This window comes from Crinia signifera, chromosome 7 (genome assembly GCF_055691185.1).
Source record: "Crinia signifera chromosome 7, ASM5569118v1, whole genome shotgun sequence".
NCBI lineage: Eukaryota > Metazoa > Chordata > Amphibia > Anura > Myobatrachidae > Crinia > Crinia signifera.
This window is the reverse complement of record NC_139223.1, coordinates 113,076,119-113,090,640: the sequence shown is the minus strand read 5'-3', so window position 1 is coordinate 113,090,640 and position 14,522 is coordinate 113,076,119. Positions and strand designations below refer to the sequence as shown.

General features: G+C 43.6%; 1 pseudogene; it reads left to right on the top strand.

Annotated features, from left to right (window-relative positions):
• Window positions 1-293: 293 nt before the first annotated feature.
• The window catches only part of LOC146021219 (small ribosomal subunit protein uS5-like), a 29,576-nt pseudogene continuing 15,347 nt past the window's right edge, over window positions 294-14,522 (top strand).

The following is a 14,522-nucleotide window of genomic DNA, read 5'->3' as shown; positions in this document are numbered from 1 at the left end:
AAAATAGATATCTAGGACATTTTCTTTTAAATAAAACTATTTATTACACAATTAGCACATAAAGAATAAAATAGGTATAATATTTAAAAAATAATTAAAAGAAAAAATTACAGTATATACTTAAGTATAAGCCAACCCGAATATAAGCTGCGGACCCTAATTTTGCCACATAAAACTGGAAAAACTTATTGACTTGAGTATAAACCTAGGATGTGAAATGCAGCAGCTACTGGTAAATTTCAAAGATAAAAATAGATAGCAATAAAATACATTAATTGAGGCATCAGACAAGGATGCGGTGCGCCCAAGTTACCAGCATACAGAAGCGAAGAGGTTATTGCCAGTACAGCAAGGACAACACAGAAGTTGCTGGCGTGCAGGAGGAAAGAAGAGCGGTGATATCAGCAGCCATCGGACCACCCACAGAGGGTGCAGGTGAGTGGGAGAGACCAGAGAACACCCGCACTGCATGGGAGAATAGGTAAGTGGGACCTTACTCGAGTATAAGCTGATGGGGGGCTTTTCAGCATAAAAAATGTGCTGAAAAAGTCTGTTTATACTTGAGTATATACAGTCTTTTTAAAATATTATTCCTATTTTATTCTATATGTCCTAATTCTGTAATAAATATTTTTCTTTGAGAGAAACCATCCTAGATATCTATTTTTTTAATTATTTGAGAAGCTTAAGCCAGCGCTGGTTCTTTTTTCTTTTGTATTTCATTGTATAAAGGACTGACAATCCTTTAACCAGCCGCAGTTAAAAAGCGCATCTAATCAATGTCAAATTTTATTCACAGACTTCTATTGCCAGTCGAATACCTGGGATTTTATACTAATGCTGCTATAGAGTCGTTCCCTGGTGTACATCCATGTGACTAAATATATAGGGGGAGATTCTCTAAGCTAAAAATGCGGTAAAAACCTGTTATCGGGTTTTTACTGCATTTTGGGATGCTGTAAGCATCCCCCGCCTATGGGCTTCTACCGCAACCCTCCGCCGCCCCGCACGGACCCCCACCACCCCGCATCGCCCCCCCCCCCCTCGCACCTGTGTCCGGGCAGCACAGAGCTGTGCTGCCCGGACCTGTGACCTCCTCCTCCCTGCACTGATCCTCTTCCGGGTGCAGGGAGGAGGAGAGCCCAGCGCAGCAGCAGCGAAGTGTGGCGATAGGGGGCGGAGCTGGGGTGCGGATGTTAGAGCATTCCCCCCATAAGGACTTAGACACGCACTTTTAGCTCCTATGCACACTGTTTGGTGTGTCCTTAGACACCATCAATTAAACTTTAACTAGACCGTTGGCATCCTACATCCTACATCCAGGGCTGCCATCAGAAATTCTGGGGCCCAGGACTGACAAAATAGGCAGGGCACCCCTTCCCTTTCTCGAACACACGTTTGAATACCTGGTGAGAACAGTGTCTGCCAGCACTGGCCGCACTAATCAACCTCTACATTGCTTCAAGGGAAATGGGAACTTTGGTTATGACAAATTATACTTTCAAAACTTCAGTCCTGGGCCCCCTTTCTGTCGGGACCCGGGACTAGAGTCCCCGCAGTCCACCCTGATGGCTGCCCTGCCTACATCTGTGTTATCACTTTCATTGACATGTCTGCAAACACTAACATAACGCGTACTCTGAAATATTTGGGACACCCATCCTTTTTTTTGCATAAATTTTGTGAGACAGGGTGTCTCAGTCACACTCTGTGTAATGCAGCCAGTGGGCTTTTTCTTTTAGGAATATAAGCAATGCATAGTTGCAAAGCATTGTGTGTACAACATGTATATGTGTGTACATACAGATGGAGCCCTCCCCAGCCAGCCTTCTCTGGATAGCCATAGTGAGCCATGGCCTTTTGTTCTCGGCTGCAATACAGTAGGGGAATTGCAGAATAATCATATTACTTACTTAATCCTATTAAAGGGCTAGATGAGGATGGCTCTGTAGACATGGATAGATTCAGAACAAAATAACATTGAACACCATGAAAGGGGAAGGGGGGTTATTTTTTAAATGGGTATACCGCCTGTCAGCATGTTGGCCTAATGGCCCTGTTGACCTAGATCCATGTTGACCTTTTCAGGGTGTCAACATAAAGCCTGTCGACCTTCAGTGGCGAATCTATCTAATGAAGAGTATGTCAATCTTCCTGTTGTCGGCCTAGTGACCGTATGCTGTTAAAATACCCTTTTCATTAATTAATTAGTTTGACACAGGTGATAACAATCATACAGTAATGCTGCTTTCAGACCGCATAACTGGCTTTGACCCTGTATTTGAAAACGTTTCCAAAAACGGGTCTGCCAGATAAAACCCCTTTCACACCACAGCTCTTAAACGGGATATTACCGTTTAAGTGCCGATTTTTTTACACTGGCAGACCCGTTTTTGGAAACTTTCCAAATACAGGGTCAAAGCCAGTGCAGCCTTCAGCCCTCCCCTCCGTGCAGCTCCCCCCCGTGCCCCCCCGCATGCGTGTCGACCCCGCACGTGTCGACACACCCCCCCCCCGCGTCGACCTACCCCCCGTGCAGCCGGTACCTCCGTTGTGGATCCCGGCACTGCAGTTGAGTATGGTCGGAAGCACTTATGAAAAAAAGTGTCTTTCAGAAAATGGCTGTTCCATAGGAAAACCTGTTTAAAAAAATTGTCTTTCGTATGGGGGCAGCCATTTTCCAAAAGTCACTTTTCTTATAAGAAAAGTGACTTTGGGAAATGGCTGCCCCCGTACGAAAGACAGTTTTTTTAAACAGGTTTTCCTATGGGGCAGCCATTTTCTGAAAGACACTTTTTTTCATAAGTGCTTCCGACCATACTCAACTGCAGTGCCGGGATCCACAACGGAGGTACCGGCTGCACGGGGGTAGGTCGACACGGGTGGGCGTCGACACGCACGAGGGGAGGGGTGTCGACACGAGCGCGGGGGGGCACGGGGCGGCTCCAGTGCTGTGAATATTTAATGAGCGTTCATTAAATATTCACTGCGCTGAATTTAGGACCCAGCTCATTGGCTGGGTCCTAAATACCGTTTCAGAGCCGATTTTGAGCCTAAAATACCGGTTCTGAAACGGGTAGGACCCTGCATTTTAACCGGTTAGAAAAAACGGTATTTTCTAACCGGTTAAGTGGTCCTGCACCTTTCAGACCGCACAGATTACCGTTTTAAAACGGTAAAAAAACGGCAATATACCGTTTACAAAGTGCGGTCTGAAAGGGGCATTAGAGGGAAGTCCAGGAGCAGAGCATTTTGTACCTAATGGAATGGGTCATGTTGGAGCATATGTAGCTGGACTGGAATTGGAAAACCAAGGAAAAGGAGTCAGGTTATTAGGTTTGCACTGGCTAGACTGTAACTGATGAACACAGAAACAGTATTCTGCCTGCACAGGCTGAGTGCATTGGCTATGCTGTATATTAGCTTTGCACTGACCAGCCTGGAACCAGAAAGCACAGGAACAAAAGTCAGGAAGACAGTATTGAGTGCAGACTACAGTAATGATGGGGTGAATACTTGCTGCGGGTAAATTCTCATACCTCTCAACTGTCCTGAATAGCATCAATTCAGTGAGTCAGAGGGGCTGGGGGTATGGCCATCAGCCCCAAGAATGATACCATTGGGAGGCATGGCTCATAGGAGTGTCATCGTCACTAACCATGCCAACTTTCAAATAGGCATGATCCCTTGCCAGGAGAGCGCCGCTTCTCGGTTCACAGGACTCCCGCTGTCCTGAATTTTAAAGTTGGGAGGTATGGAATACTGGTCTTTAGCAAATAATGTAGCAGAAGCAGTTCAGAACCTGAGATACAAAGTAGTCTGGAGCCAAAATGCAGCTGAGAAGCAATAATGTTGTGGGTGATTTGCAAATTGCCATTGGAAGTTCATTATTCCCCTTGTTGCACAGCCATTGGATGTTGGAATCAGCTGACTGGATTAGAGACCTCAATCACAGAAACAGCAGCTACTGTAGCTGGCCAGCTACAACATGACAGCTCCCAGTGCTGGGAGATATGAGGAAGAATTGTGGGGTAAACCGTATATGACATGAGGTTCTATGACCACCATGGAAACAGGATGATGGGCAGTATTCAGATTGTGGGAGATCGCAAGGCACAGGGGGAAGTGATGAGGTGCAATTCTCCGGTGCCTGACACCTTTCACTACAATCAGTACTCCACCCCCATTTCCCTGTACTGCTCTAGGGACCATAGAGTTTATTTTGCTGCCATTCTGCCTACCATTGAAATGTTGCAATGTTTCATACTGTAGCTATATTTTTGTGCCACTGCTCTGTTGCTAAATTTAGCCAGCCAGCCTTTGGCTAATATTGGTGAACCATATTATGAGCTATGAGATTGCCAAAATTAACTAGATATTATTATTATTATTATTATTATTATTATTATTATTATTATTATTAATACTGTAGGAATAAAAACAGGACCAAATTACATGATTTAGAATTTTTTATAATTTATTTTGAAATAAGATCCAGATTCAAAACATTTGAGGGTGGATTTGGCAAAACCAAAATACAATGGTGATAAAACCCAAATCATGGGGCACTACTCTAATAATTACCATTGGACCATTTCCACAGAGAGGCGTATGGATATGCAGGTGAAGGTGGGGGATCCCTGGTTAATTGGATACATTTGAGTAAAGAAAAAAGATTATCCCCCCAAAAAATCACAAAAACATGTCACGAAAAATACTGTAGGTGACATCATACTGGAATGATTGTTGTACATTGAGACTATAACCTTTATTTTGTCTTACAAAACACTCAGTGCCAGGGTACTCACTAAAAAATTCTGTTTTCCAGTGTGCAAAAAGGAAACTTCTTATACAGAAAATAGGTCATTTACATCTAGGATTTTCTTATTTGTCTGAAAAAAAAAAGATTTGTGGATACAAAAAAGAGATGATTAAATGAATTCTCCTTTGTCTCAAGCCGCTGTCTGGTAATTTAAGGCACTGAATAGCCACTCATTACTCTGCTGTTACAGACTTCAGAACAAAGTGTTTCTAGAATCAAGAATGCAAATCATTTAAAGGATAGAAATCTGAAGCAGTCTGTAAAGATTTCCAATAGTTTACGGAGAACTTATTGCTATCTCAGCCCCTCTTTCCATTTGTGCTGTCAATATTTCTTGTGTCGCATATGTCTGTATAAAGTCAAGGTTACCTAGGCTCTGCTCCCCTCTATACATACTGCTCCACACTGTTCCCCTTCTCTTTCTCATGTCTAAAATTGGAAGTAAAAATCCATTGTTGCCAAATTGAGAATCAATAAGGTGGATAATCTAGCTTTAGCTCGTGATCATTTTCACAATATAGACTGTATACTAGGGTGGCCAACGACAGGATCGGGATCGGTGGGATCCCAGGATTTAGCCCAAAAATGTCTGGGATTTTAATTCCAGGATTGGAGTATCCAATCCTGGGATTTCAGGATTAGACTCCACATGCACAGGGCCGGCGCCACCACTAGGCAAATCTAGGCATTTGCCTAGGGCGCCGGCCACTGGAGGGCGGTATTTCAACCCCCCCCGTGCCGCGGGGGTACCTGTCCTGCGGCTGTGTATATAAAGCTTGCGGTGGCGGCAGCGGGGGGTCCCTGCAGTCAAGAAATAACGAGCGCTATCCGCCTGGCTACGCGGAAGCGCTTCTGTTGTGGAAACACTGTCCGTACGCTGATTGGCTGAGATTCAGCCAATCAGCGTGCGCCGTGCGGCCAGTGTTTTCACAACAGAGAAAACATAAATACATAGCCCGATGGATAGCGCTCGTTATTTCTTGACTGCAGGGACCCCCCGCTGCCGCCGCCGCAAGCTTTATATACACAGCCGCAGGACAGGTACACACCCCCCCCAGCACCGGGGCGCCCCCACCCCAACTCGCCTGGGGCGCTCCGGTGCCTTGCACCGGCCCTGCACATGCACAGTCTAATGCTGGGCAGCATCTGAGCACCAAGTGCTCAGACGCTGACCGTCTGTTCCTGGCCCTGGCGTGCGCCTGGGCAGCGTGATTTGGTCATAGGTCATGCTGTGCAGGCCGCACCTCCACAGCCGGAACCCTCCGCCTCCCGACCAGCGCTCCCGGCGGCACACAACACCCGCCGACTGCATGGGAGAACATGAGAGAGTGCATTGCATGCAAGTAGCTTTGTTAGCTGCATCCTCCCCCTGTTTAGGCCTGCCTTGCCCCACCCTGCTAGTCTATTTAGGTTTGCTCCTCACTTTCTGCATCTTGCAGAGAAGACATGCGGACCAAAAAAGAAGGCGTGTGGTCAAGTGGAAGCTGAGGAAGGTCTGTGCAGGCGGCATGAGAAGTTTTTCAGAAAGCGTAGTAGTTTTAGGTGAGTAATTTTACTATTTTTAAATGCTTTACCCCCAATGCATGGCCGCCATTTTACGGGGCCATACAAATGTATCCCTGTTAAAAGAGCCCACCCCCCTTGCTCAGAGGCTGGCAATTGCAGGCAGCCCCCAAGCCGACTGCACAGTGATCAGCGTATTCATTCAGCGGAACGCAGACTTTTGCCATGATTTTTGACAGGCCAATGCTGGAGCGGGCACTGCATGCTGGGAGCCACTGTGGACTTTATTACACATTTATCAAATTATAGTATATTATTGTTGCAATTAATAAAATGTTTCTTTTATTTACAATATTTTTTTCTTCTATTTTCTTCAATTTATTTGTGTCCTCCTTTTTACTGTTGGTCACTTTAGGATAACAAGAGAAGCCTAGCATGCAGTATGGATCTTTGTATTGCATGACGTTCAGTACACTGGAGTGAATACATGATTTTACTGTGAAAGAAATAAAGTATTTGCGCAAAACATTTATGCCCTAAACCGTACTTTCCTAGAATGTATTATTTTACCTGCACTGCTATCTTTGAATAAATAGATTACACAAAAATCCCAGGGGTAAATGTGTGGGCAGACCACCTCTAGTCACAACATTATTGGTAGACCCGCATAACGTCACTGCACCCTTCATGTTGTGGCCTCCCAACTGCACAAGGACCAACCTATTCTCCCTCTAACAATACAATTTACTAGCAATCTCTTCCTCACCAGTTATAAAATTAAAAAAATAAGTTGTAGTGACAAAAAAGAATCACTTGCCCAACTGCGATCATATTGCAATTGGTCTAGCATGGTTATATTATGCAGGTGATAAATCCACTACTGATAAATCCCTGAAGTGATCATTGCTGGTGAACTTCTCTCCACCATTTTATTTTTTACAAAGGGAATTAAAAACTATCACTAGATGGCAGAGGTCACTGCAATGTTGATGTCATAAGAAAGAGAGATAATGGAATTTAAACAGCTATCCACTGTGGGTTTGGTATGACCCCCCGATAATTGAGATTCCAACTGCCGGGACACCATCCAGGGGTTGAGTGCAATGAAGCCCCTTGTGGGCTCACTGCACTCGCCACAAGTTCTTTTTTAACTCTATGGGGGTTGTGGAACCCCCTTTCCCCGCCAAGGGAGAATAGCCGCTGTAAGTCAGGATCTCGTCTGTCAGGCTTTTAGCATACGGTACCCATCCATTGTAGCGACCTCTATGTATGAAAGGTTTCATTTTTGTCTTATTTGTGCATTTTATTTTTTCACAATGACATTTTAACTCTGTTTTATGTTTTGTTTGTCACCTTAGTATCTTCCCTTGTGCTGCAATATATGTGATACAAACTGGCTTTAACACATCATGCAAGAAGCTTGAGCCGTTACTTTCCCACCCACAGTCACCCTTCCTCCAACCTCTGGAAAGTCAACTTGTTACTCAAATACTGTATTGGAAATGAGATAATGAACAACGTTAGACTACACGTTACTACATTATAAAGACACCTGATTGATGTTGTGTTTTCTCAGTTTAATGGTCATAACTTGTTATCTCTAACAACATTCACGAAACAGACACAAATGTATCTAGACTCATAACATCACATGAAAATGATGATTTGCTGAGACAAATGAATGACAAACAGTCACAAAGGAGATAGTCCCGTGTTCAGAAATGTTTAGAAGAGGACGCAGGCTTCCCTTGCCAATAGGTATCAAACTAATTAAGAGAAGGTCACAGACAGAACGCCCCCCAAGGCGATGAGGCGCTGTTTGAATTCAAGGCTTCAGGCAATGTGACACAGGGGGGAAACAATTGTTTTTTTTCCCATTACTCTGTTTCTTGGTGCTATAATTACCTCACAAGAGATTCCACAAGGAAAACAGATTTATTGCCATTGCCTAAAGCTGCGTTCCTGCAATTATTTTTCTAATCCTTTGTATGATATCCTTGATCCCTCCATACTGAGTGAAATAAAGTAATGGAGCCAAGACATGCAAGTCTGCTGCAATTCTTAATCTACACTTTGCATTAAATGACAATCTGCAGATAAACAGAATTTAGAGGTCACGGGATTGTGCTGCAGATATTGAATCTGCAGTCCCTGTTTATTTTTTTGTAGAATTAATATTTTGGATAACGTACCTCCCAACTGTCCTGCTTTTCGTGGGAACGTCCCATCTTTGGGGGCGTTCCTGCATCTCGCCCGGGGCCAGCAGTGTCTTGCGGCAGGGGGGCTCTCTTCCCTGTCTCTGGTGAATATATGCTGTGCACAGCGTCTACTCCTGCAGCCAGAGGGGCTGGGGGCCTGGCTGGCTGCTCACAGAGCCCCTGGCCTGGCCCCCAAAGCGGCGAAAATGGGGCGGGGCTTTGCGGAAGCATCGCAAGTATGGAGGTACATCCTGATGCGAAAACCCTGGTGTGTGAACACCCTGGTGAGGGTGAACCTTGCCTAAGGCATTCACTCCAGGGCTTTGCACATGTGCATATTCGTGCATGTGCAAACCCCTAACATCGGATTGGGGAGCGAATTCTTCCCGAATACGGATTTTTTATCCCACCAAAGTCAGTCACTTTGCACTAGGACAAGCTCGTACTCTCTTTTACTATGCTAAAGTATATTAATGAACCACTCTAAGACATCCTGACATAATTATAACTAGATCGGAGGTTCTTTATAGGTTTAATTATTTTCACCTAAAAAGCGAAACTTAAGGTCTCTTGCCAGAACAGAAGATGTTGACTCAGATCAAAACGCTTTATTCAGGTCAAGTCACAACTTTTCTACACTAGCCGATTTTGAATGTCTCAATTTCAATTTCATTTTTTCACTCCGCCCTTATATATATATTGTAGAGACAAGAACATCCGACGTGACGTGACGTTTCGATCTGGTATAGATCGTCATCAGGAAAATATACAACAGGGGTAACTGGTATCATGTCCAAACAGGCAACCTGGTATCCATCCACAGAGGAGATACCAGGTTGCCTGTTTGGACATGATACCAGTTACCCCTGTTGTATATTTTCCTGATGACGATCTATACCAGATCGAAACGTCACGTCACGTCGGATGTTCTTGTCTCTACAATAAAGATTTTTTTGCTGAACTAAGACCTTGGTGAGTGCCCATTTTATCTACCTCTATACCTTTTGATGTTCATTCATCTGTTGGAGCACCCCCTTTGAAAAACAAACAACCTTGAGTGTGGACCCTTTCCAGATATATATATATATATATATATATATATATATATATATATATATATATATATATATATATATATATAGATACAGAAGTACCAACACACTCGCCATTCCTAGGAATGGGGTGCAAACTGCACCCACATCCCAGGGTGGGGTGCGGTGGCCTGTGACCACACACTCTAGTAAATACAAACACAGGGGGCCCAGCACTCACTACAACAAACTAACTCACCTTAACATTCAAATAATCAATAAATAAATAATGGGGTTTTAGTTCATGAATTGATCAATGCATTTAAGCTTGCAGCCCATCGCCAAGGGACCCCATTTCACTGCAAGTCCTACACTAGCAACTGGTTATCTTGAGAACCTGGCACCTGCTTACACATCATAGCTAAAATGAACATGTGTTTTTTTTCCTGGGTTAATGCTCAACTGCCAAGTAACATGGCTTTTATAAGGTGAGACAATCCCAAACACAGCACCTGAATTAGAATTAAAGGGGCAGCTGTCACAGGTTTCAGGTAAATGAGCTTATCAAGGGTGCATGAGAAAGCTATGATCACAGTAACAGAGGTTAATTAAAAATCAACCCAAATATATAGATACAGAAGTACCAACACACTCGCCATTCCTAGGAATGGGGTGCAAACTGCACCCACATCCCAGGGTGGGGTGCGGTGGCCTGTGACCACACACTCTAGTAAATACAAACACAGGGGGCCCAGCACTCACTACAACAAACTAACTCACCTTAACATTCAAATAATCAATAAATAAATAATGGGGTTTTAGTTCATGAATTGATCAATGCATTTAAGCTTGCAGCCCATCGCCAAGGGACCCCATTTCACTGCAAGTCCTACACTAGCAACTGGTTATCTTGAGAACCTGGCACCTGCTTACACATCATAGCTAAAATGAACATGTGTTTTTTTTCCTGGGTTAATGCTCAACTGCCAAGTAACATGGCTTTTATAAGGTGAGACAATCCCAAACACAGCACCTGAATTAGAATTAAAGGGGCAGCTGTCACAGGTTTCAGGTAAATGAGCTTATCAAGGGTGCATGAGAAAGCTATGATCACAGTAACAGAGGTTAATTAAAAATCAACCCAAATATATAGATACAGAAGTACCAACACACTCGCCATTCCTAGGAATGGGGTGCAAACTGCACCCACATCCCAGGGTGGGGTGCGGTGGCCTGTGACCACACACTCTAGTAAATACAAACACAGGGGGCCCAGCACTCACTACAACAAACTAACTCACCTTAACATTCAAATAATCAATAAATAAATAATGGGGTTTTAGTTCATGAATTGATCAATGCATTTAAGCTTGCAGCCCATCGCCAAGGGACCCCATTTCACTGCAAGTTCTACACTAGCAACTGGTTATCTTGAGAACCTGGCACCTGCTTACACATCATAGCTAAAATGAACATGTGTTTTTTTTCCTGGGTTAATGCTCAACTGCCAAGTAACATGGCTTTTATAAGGTGAGACAATCCCAAACACAGCACCTGAATTAGAATTAAAGGGGCAGCTGTCACAGGTTTCAGGTAAATGAGCTTATCAAGGGTGCATGAGAAAGCTATGATCACAGTAACAGAGGTTAATTAAAAATCAACCCAAATATATAGATACAGAAGTACCAACACACTCGCCATTCCTAGGAATGGGGTGCAAACTGCACCCACATCCCAGGGTGGGGTGCGGTGGCCTGTGACCACACACTCTAGTAAATACAAACACAGGGGGCCCAGCACTCACTACAACAAACTAACTCACCTTAACATTCAAATAATTAATAAATAAATAATGGGGTTTTAGTTCATGAATTGATCAATGCATTTAAGCTTGCAGCCCATCGCCAAGGGACCCCATTTCACTGCAAGTCCTACACTAGCAACTGGTTATCTTGAGAACCTGGCACCTGCTTACACATCATAGCTAAAATGAACATGTGTTTTTTTTCCTGGGTTAATGCTCAACTGCCAAGTAACATGGCTTTTATAAGGTGAGACAATCCCAAACACAGCACCTGAATTAGAATTAAAGGGGCAGCTGTCACAGGTTTCAGGTAAATGAGCTTATCAAGGGTGCATGAGAAAGCTATGATCACAGTAACAGAGGTTAATTAAAAATCAACCCAAATATATAGATACAGAAGTACCAACACACTCGCCATTCCTAGGAATGGGGTGCAAACTGCACCCACATCCCAGGGTGGGGTGCGGTGGCCTGTGACCACACACTCTAGTAAATACAAACACAGGGGGCCCAGCACTCACTACAACAAACTAACTCACCTTAACATTCAAATAATCAATAAATAAATAATGGGGTTTTAGTTCATGAATTGATCAATGCATTTAAGCTTGCAGCCCATCGCCAAGGGACCAGTGTTCCCTCTAAGCTGTGCGCACGTGCGCGCGCACACAACTCAACAAGCGTGCGCACAGACATTACAACAGAGCGCACAAAGCAGCAGTGGTCCCTTTTTGCAGTTGGGGACTCAATTAATGTGTGTTTCACCCATTAACTACATTGTGTGCTGTGTTTTGAATTTTTAAATGTTTAATATCATTTTGAAGTAAAGTTAACACAAATGCTGAACGTCATTTTCCAGTTATATATAAGTGACGCACAAAAATTTAAATTTCCTTCCAAAGTTGCACAGCCAAAATCTTTTGCCGCACACAGCCTTAGTAAAATTAGAGGGAACATTGCAAGGGACCCCATTTCACTGCAAGTCCTACACTAGCAACTGGTTATCTTGAGAACCTTAGGAATCTGGTTTATGGATTCCGCACTAGGTTCTTCCCACCTAGGGTGAGGGAGATCAAGAGAGATCTGTTCTCACCTGTGGTGGGGGGCGGCCTGAGTGGCCTATAACCTATTCTCTAAAAAACAAAATTGATTCCCGAAGTGGGTGCAGCTATTTTGAAGAGTTGGTGGTGCTCCCCTGAGTCCGAATATACAATGGCAATGGAAAGGAGAAAAGAGGACTCTCTTTGTGGGGCACTCTTGCTATGTCAATTGTTTGTATTTTTATTATATTAATACTTAGCTTTTATTTATTATCTTTTAAAATAATCGGGACAGAAAAGGCCTTCTGTGTAGGATAAGAAAATTTAAAATAGAATAAATTAGTCCCTTCTGCAGTGAGCTTTTATCATATTTGCTATGCACAGGGGAATATTAAATTATTGAAAAGAGTGATTCCCCCTCTGGGGGTCTTGAATGGAAAATATGCACCCAGTATAGCCAATGGCTCTAAAGTCTGGGGATCGTTATGGAGGCTGATGTGTTTAATTTGAATCCTGTGTTGGGTAATTTAAGGGGTATATTCCCTATTTGTGGTGTAGGATTCAGAGTATTTTTTAAAAGGGAGGGATTCCCTCAGTGGGGGAAACTGCTGTTTATATCAGAGTGCCTGATATTGACAGTAAGCGGGATCTGGCTACAGCGAATGGGAGTTTATAATAGCAGGGTCTGGCTGCAGTACAGAGGTGTCTGACAGCACAGTGTGTCTTTACAGAAGTTACTTTTATTTCACTATATTCAAGTTGCAACAATGTTTTTATTGTTGCTGTTTGAATATTATGTCTGCCAGGGATCGCCTATGAGCTGTTATCCCAAACGGCAGACCATGGATCTTGGAGGGTAAGTCACCCAGAGCGGGTCGCGATCGTCAGTACAAATATAAGTGACAGGTGTGTCTGTCAGAGATCACACTTGCCCACCATTACACAAAGGTAGGTAACAACATACTAGTTGGCTTTTCATATAATATGGTATGTCACTCAATCGCCCAGCCTTCCCAGCGTGTGAAACCCGCTCAGACAGTACTGCACAAAAATAGACACTCAATCGCCCGGTGTGCACGTGCAATCTGCACAGATGCTCCGTTATAATCGCGCCAGACAATCAAACAGTGGATCTGCTCCTGTATCGTGCAGACGAACAGCAATTTAAATGGTGTACACACCCGAAAGCATAGTCATTGATGCCCCGCACTGTATGCGTGTTGTCAGATAACCTTTGCAGCAGATCACAAGATTTTTTAAAGATTTTGTCCCTGTTAGATGACAGGGATAGGTTGCACTCCTGCGCACACACAGCAGACGTATATTCTAAATTCCGATCACAATTCACAATTGGTTATCATTGCACACAGAGATAATATATCGATAGTAAATTAATAATTTAATAATTTGTCTAGACCCAATCTATCAAACAATCTCTTAAATCACCCAGTGTGTAGGTGCCGATTGCACCAATCGAGAATTTTTTATATTCAGCAGTATATTCTTGTGCTACCAAATCGGTTTTGCAATGACCCATTGATTGTGTCCCTGCTATTTTAGTGAAAAGGTCACGTCTGGGTAAACAGTGGTTTAATCAGTTCAATCACTATTTGTCAGGGCCGTGTTTGGCAGAGGTTACACTGAGGAATATCCTCATATGAATCAGCCTGGCCCTTTGGTGCCAATCGGATTTTCTGCTTACTACTAGTCATGCAAACGTGCATAGGACTAGAGATGAGAGGGTTTCCGATTGGACTGCAGGGTCATAGAAATATAGATAAAGGTTGACACTCCTTTTATTGCCTGCTGTATTTAAGCAAAGCCCTGTTGCTAATTGTAGCAGTGCAGGGTATTATGCTATATACTGTTTAGGCTGTCAGAGGAGTGTCCTGAAAACAAGGGGTTAAAGAGTGATTGTGGCTACCTGAACAGCAATATAGGTGGTAATGAAAACAGAATGCTGTGAGTTACCTTGGAATTCTACCTTCTGCTGTTAAGGAGTCATGCTCCCGCAGCGGACTCGATAATGAGAGGGGTAGATCCTGTAACTATTTCAGCAGAGGGTACAGAGTAAAAATGATCGCTTCTGCTGTCGGAGTTAAATGCCACAAACTTCCCTGTTGT